Genomic DNA, 7,514 nt, shown 5'->3' with positions numbered 1-7,514 from the left:
AATTTCAAACTTTTATAAATGTAAAGGAGTTTATCCGAAAACTCACTCTGAAGCGATTTTTTGCAAAATCACCCATTGAAAGATCAATCTATACCCCACAGGGAATTACTGATGGCTACAAGCATACAGACTTGAAACCAAAGTCAACGTTCTATCCATTAAACAGTAAGGGAGCAGCTATCGAATCCTTTGACACCATAGTCTGTAAGGAGATAAGAGAGATACAGTCGGGCAAACTGAAGATTAGGAAACATAATCTCTCCAAACAACAAATAAAGACCATCAGGACTTTCGAAGACAACCATGATCTAACGATTAAACCTGCAGACAAAGGAGGGGGAATTGTCATTATGGACAAGACAGATTATAAATTGGAGAATGCAAGGATCTTAAGTGATAAGGACACCTACCTGAAACTACCAGGAAATCCGGTAACAACATACAGAAAGGAATTATTGATGATTTTGGATCAGACAAAGGAACAGGGGATACTCACCAACAAGGAGTATGACTATATCAACATCAGTCACCCCATAACTCCAATACTATACCATTTGCCTAAAATCCACAAAACGCTACAGAAACCGCCAGGAAGACCGATCATCTCAGGCATCGGTTCCTTAAGCTCAAATCTATCAGAGTACATCGACCTGAACCTCCAAAGATATGTAAGGCAGTTACCTTCCTACCTAAAGGATTCCACACAGATACTCAACCTTCTAGATGAAATAACCTGGGAAGACGGTTATATCCTAGCGACATGTGATGGTCTAAAAGCGGTGGAATTCTTCCTAGACAAAGATATGGAACTCCAAGATGAACAGAAAATATTTATCCTGGAAGGGATTCGATACATTCTAACCCACAACTATTTCTATGATGAAGGAAATTATTATCAACAGTTGTGTGGTACGGCGATGGGGACCAGGTTCGCACCTAGCTATGCCAATCTATACATGGGCAAATGGGAACACATTTTTTTGGAGTCTTACCCAGCTAGTGCGGACCTGGTCCTCTATCGCCGGTATATAGATGATATCATCATCATATGGAAGGGAACACAGGAAGATCTCGATTACACTATTGAGGTGATGAACAGAAGTACTAACAACTTAAAATTTACATACACTTGGAGCAGGACCGAATTGGTCTTCCTGGATCTTAAAATCGAAATAGAGAAAGGGAAAATAGAGACATCCACTTTTTTCAAAAAAGTTGATAGCAATAATTTCATTCATAGAATGAGTTGCCACCACAAGTCCTGGAAGGATAACATTCCGACAGGTCAGCTCTTAAGAATAAAGAAGAATTGCTCTACTAATGAAAAATGGGAGCAACAAGCAGAACTTATAAAGAACAAGTTTCTGGACAGAGGGTATAACAAGGATAAACTAGAACAAAAGATACAAGAAATCAGCCATATTAAAAGAAATGAACTGATGAAATACAAAAGAAAACCCAACGGAAGATGATACATTTAACATCAATATGATAACAGAATACAGTGGAAATAAAAACATTATTGAAAATATATTTCGTAAACATTGGTCACTACTGAAGGACGACGACATTATAGGTGAGAGACTACCACCCAAACCAAGATTCATCTACAGGAAGACCAAGAATTTAAAAAGTAAGCTAGCTCCCAGTATACAAAAGAAGAAAAGATCAGGTGTTAAAGATGTATATGGGAACGAGATAAAAGGTTTTTTTCCCTGTATATCATGCAAGGCATGTAAGCATGGTATTAAATCTGCGATCTTCAGCTGTCATCATACAAAAGAAAAATACAGGGTCCATGACCTGATTAGATGCCAGGATAGTGGGGTCATCTACATGCTACAATGCTCCTGTGGGCTTCAATATGTAGGCCAAACGTCTAGGACCCTATAATCTGATACCCTCAATGATGAGTGAGAAGAATAAGCTACACGATCAAATAACACCCATATGGCTGAAATATCCTGTTATACCCATTCAATATCCTCTCTCTGTATCTGACTCTCAACTGTTATGGGCTAATATTAAGTGTTGAGACAAATATGCTCTCCTTATATTTAACTCTTGACTATTACGGGTTACTATTAAATGACGACTATCTCCCAATCTCAAGATAAGAGCAATTTATGGATCACTCCTACTGAACTTTTTTATATATATAAAAAAATCTAATACTATTAGAAATAATTGATAAATCTAATAATTAACACTGAGATTCATCCCTTTCTGCCATCTCTACTATATTGTTTTTCTTATATATATATTTTATACATATATATATCTTTAAGCTATGATCTCTATTACTTATATTCAATCAGGGATCATTGAATTATGTCTCAAGAAGACTACACCAAGGATATAAGACTATCCTTGGTTCCATCTAAACAGTCATTTTTTAAATTTATCACCTCATAGTAGAAATCGTAGAATTAACTTCCAATGCTTAGAAATCTGATATTTTAGATCTCTTTATATTTAATTTTCTCTAGTAGAGTATAGTCACTATAAGGCCACTCTTCTATATAGATATATTGAGTTAACCATATCAACGTTAACGACTACCAAACTAGATCATATAGATACATTGAGTTAACCATATTAGCGTTAACGACCACCAACCAGATCATAATTGGATGCATTCAAATTATTGATCCAGCTTTAGGGATGATCCCTCCAAATGACAATAAAATCAATAACTTCCCCCTCTCTGCTCCCTTCTACAACTCCTTTTCTCTTTAGAAACAAGACACTCTCTATTTTTACATTATACAAACCCAATATTATTTTTTAGTATATAATTTGGGCAAAATACTTTTACCTGTTAGGACACACACTATTTTATAAGGCTAACTAAATATAAGCACCTTAATGAAATTAAGGAGATCTGTTCCCACAAGGACATACTACATCCATAACCTAATCTGGAAAGATAATGTGGGGATGTTGAAAAAGGTGCTCCTTTACTATTAATCCCGATCTCTATAGGGATTAACTCACAGAAATGTTATCTTTCTCCTTTTCAATTAATACTCCCATCTGTTATAGAGATCAACATGAGATCTATAACACTTAGATTATAGGACCAAGATTGTGCCTCTGTGGAAAGCAAAATCCTTTGATTCTAAGAGTATACACTGTACACTTTAATATAAATTAAGCGTCTGTCATTATAACCACTGCCCTCTATTTAAAACAATTATTATTATTAGTTTATTCTAATATAAACAGAAAGACTACACTTGGTAACATTAACAAGTATCTCAAGTTCTCTGAAGGGCCATACAGTAAATACATAGTAGGAGATCTACATATTCCACCTCCGTTATAATAAACATCCACTTATAGTTGTATTAGAACAGTGATTACTAAACATATATATGTGTATGAGAGAGACGATCGACACAGCATCACGCTTGAAATGAATCACTAAACCAATAATATATATTTATGTCCTTTATGACCTATATTACAAGATAAAAACATATCCCCTCAGTTATACATATATATAACACGAGAATGAATTGCTGATTATACACCGATAAGCATATCCAATCACCTTGTGACTCACAGGTGAGACCACAACCAATAGGATAGCTTAAAAATCGGCACATTAAATAGTTTGAAAATCGGCACATCAAACATATCCTCCATGACATAACACTAAGAGATTTCGAGCAACATTTTGAATAGAAATATATCCCTTGAGCTGATTACACAAAAATATAACAGGAGAGAACTGTTGAATACACATTCATAAGCTTATCCAATCCCCTTGCGGCCAACAGGTGACGTCACAACCAATCGGATAGCTTAAAAATCGGCACATCAAGAATAAGCATAAGTAGTATAATTAATCATACCTATATCAGGTTATCTATTATACTGATTTTATAAAGTAGAATTATACACAAATCAGCATATTTGAAATAAGCTGCAATTCACGGCAATCTGTTCCGACCGGAAGTGACGTCACCAAGATACGGAGGCTATATAAATCAGGATCAAACAATTTTATTTCAACTCCCGAAATATCTAAGATCAATAAATGATCATCACAAAAAAAGTTTTTCATAATAGGGACTCTAGTAATGAAATTATTTACATTATTCACATTATTATTATTATTCAGAGTGACGAAACCGGAAGTGCTGTCTAACTTAACATCCGGTCAATTAGAATTAGATAGCTATAAAAGGCCAACAGTAAGTACCAATAAGTCTTGATAAAGGCCTAGAGGGGCCGAAACGCGTAGACTGGTAAGCCTATTTCTTTTGGAGTCATTATCTGTGAACCTGCTACACATTGTTTGTATTTTTCTTTCCACATGTATTTTTATATTTTTTCGACCAATTTTTTGTATTTTCCCTTCACCATGGTTTTTTTCTCTATCCTGTGATTCAACCCCTTTCTACTAGGAGAAAAAGGAACAAAGGTTTTAATACATCATAATATTTGGATTATTTTTGTTTACTAGCACTTTTGGATTTTGTGACTTTTCCTAAACACATTGAGGATTGGGACACTCTATATATATATATATATATATATATATACCTTTTTATATATATATATATTTTTTTATATATTTTTTCACCAACATCACTATACTAATGGACTGATTTGATTGAACATATTTGTTTTTGGATATTAATTTAATCTGTTTTGGATACTAATTTAATCTTTTTGGACTTTAAAATTTTTTTTGTATTTTTTGGACACTAATTCACCACTAATTCCACATTATCAGCTCCTTGCAGTTTAGATACTGATCTATTGAATCACATTTATTGTACCTTGTCTACTTTGACCTATAATTTTGTAGTTCTGTACTCTCATGGATCCATGAATTAGGAATTGTGCACATTGCTTTATCCATTGTTTTTAATATCATCATTGTCAACATTGTTTTAACTACCTGTTTTTATGTTATTAAATTCAAGCTGTTTTTAGATTTAATCGTTTACACCTAGCCTCCGTCAGTTGACGCCTGGTTATCCCATTCCTTTATAGCTACTCTTTGATCGGCGAAAGCTAGGTTTCGCCTCTTCCGGGCATACAGGTGTTAGTCGGCTCTTAAGTAGGAAAAATATATTTTACCATAGCTCACTGGATAAGGACACTTCGCTTCTTAGAGCAAAGTTAGCAGGGAGCAGTGGGAGCACATTAAAATTAAAATCCTGCAGCCAATATAACTCACATTATGCTGCTTTCTGCATAGAGCATCTTACATTCTCCTATATTTTCATATATAGGGTTATAATTATTTTGTGTGTTCTGAGAAAAGCTTGCCACCTTTTAGTAGGCGAGAAAAAACGGTGAGGTCTGAAGTGCGAAAATCTTTATAGAATTACGCTGGGATTAGAGAGACATTTTCATTTACGCCCATGGAACGCCCATGTTCAGCCCATTTTATGAAAAAACATAATTTATGTAAGAACTTACCTGATAAATTCATTTCTTTCATATTGGCAAGAATCCATGAGCTAGTGACGTATGGGATATACAATCCTACCAGGAGGGGCAAAGTTTCTCAAACCTCAAAATGCCTATAAATACACCCCTCACCACACCCACAATTCAGTTTATCGAATAGCCAAGTAGTGGGGTGATAAAGAAATGAGTAAAAAGCATCAACAAAGAAATTTGGAATAATTGTGCTTTATACAAAAAAATCATAACCACCATAAAAAAGGTCGGGCCTCATGGACTCTTGCCAATATGAAAGAAATGAATTTATCAGGTAAGTTCTTACATAAATTATGTTTTCTTTCATGTAATTGGCAAGAGTCCATGAGCTAGTGACGTTATGGGATATCAAATACCCAAGATGTGGAACTCCACGCAAGAGTCACTAGAGAGGGAGGGATAAAAAAATATATATGCTGAAAAATTAATCTTCAACCCAAAATATAAGTTATTCTCATGAAGAAAAGAAAAACTTAAAATATCAGCAGAAGAATCAAACTGAAACAGCTGCCTGAAGAACTTTTCTACCAAAAACTGCTTCAGAAGAAGCAAATACATCAAAACGGTAGAATTTAGTAAATGTATGCAAAGAGGACCAAGTCGCTGCTTTGCAAATCTGATCAACTGAAGCTTCATTCTTAAAAGCCCACGAAGTGGAGACTGATATATTAGAATGAGCTGTAATTCTCTGAGGCGGGGCTTGACCCGACTCCAAATAAGCTTGATGAATCAAAAGCTTTAACCAAGAAGCCAAGGAAATAGCAGAGGCCTTCTGACCTTTCCTCGGACCAGAAAATATAACAAATAGACTAGAAGTCTTCCTGAAATCTTTAGTAGCTTCAACATAATATTTCAAAGCTCTTACCACATCCAAATAATGTAAGGATCTTTGCAAAGGATTCTTAGGATTAGGACACAAGGAAGGAACAACAATTTCTCTACTAATGTTGTTAGAATTCACAACCTTAGGTAAAAACTCAAATGAAGTCTGCAAAAACGCCTTATCCTGATGAAAATTCAGAAAAGGAGATTCACAAGAATGAGCAGATAGCTCAGACACTCTTCTAGCAGAAGAGATGGCCAAAGGAACAACACTTTCAAAGAAAGTAGTTTAATGTCCAAAGAATGCATAGGCTCAAACGGAGGAGCCTGTAACGCCTTCAAAACCAAATTAAGACTCCAAGGAGGAGAAATTGATTCAATGAGGGGCTTAATACAAACTAAAGCCTGTACAAAACAGTGAATATCAGGAAGTTTAGCAAACTTTCTGTGAAATAAAACTGAAAGAGCAGAGATCTGTCCCTTCAAGGAACTTGCAGACAAACCCCTCTCCAAACCATCCAGGAGAAACTGTAAAATTCTAGGAATTCTAAAAGAATGCCAAGAGAATTTATGAGAAGAACACCATGAAATGTAAATCTTCCAAACTCGATAATAAATCTTCCTAGAGACAGATTTACGAGCTTGTAACATACTATTAATTTCCATACCATCAAATTTAATGATTTGAGATCCTGATGGAAAAACGGACCTTGAGACAGTAGGTCCAGCCTTAACGGAAGTGGCCAAGGTTGGCAACTGGACATCCGAACAAGATCCTCAAAACCTGTGGGGCCATGCTGGAGCCACCAGCAACACAAACGATTGTTCCATGATGATCTTGGAGATCACTCTCGGAAGAAGAACTAGAGGCGGGAAGATATAAGCAGGTTGATAACACCAAGGAAGTGTCAGCGCATCCACTGCTTCCGCCTGAGAATCCATGGACCTGGACAGGTATCTGGGAAGTTTCTTGTTTAGATGAGAGGCCATCAGATCTATTTCTGGAAGACCCCATATCTGAACAATCTGAGAAACACATCCGGATGGAGAGACCACTCCCCTGGATGTAAAGTATGACGGCTGAGATAATCCGCCTCCCAATTATCTACACCTGGGATATGAACCGCAGAAATTAGACAAGAGCTGGATTCTGCCCAAACAAGTATCTGAGATACTTCTTTCATAGCTAGGGGACTGTGAGTCCCACCCTGATGATTGACATATGC

The sequence above is a fragment of the Bombina bombina genome, chromosome 6, assembly GCF_027579735.1.
Source record: "Bombina bombina isolate aBomBom1 chromosome 6, aBomBom1.pri, whole genome shotgun sequence".
NCBI lineage: Eukaryota > Metazoa > Chordata > Amphibia > Anura > Bombinatoridae > Bombina > Bombina bombina.
This window is presented reverse-complemented; position numbering follows the sequence as displayed.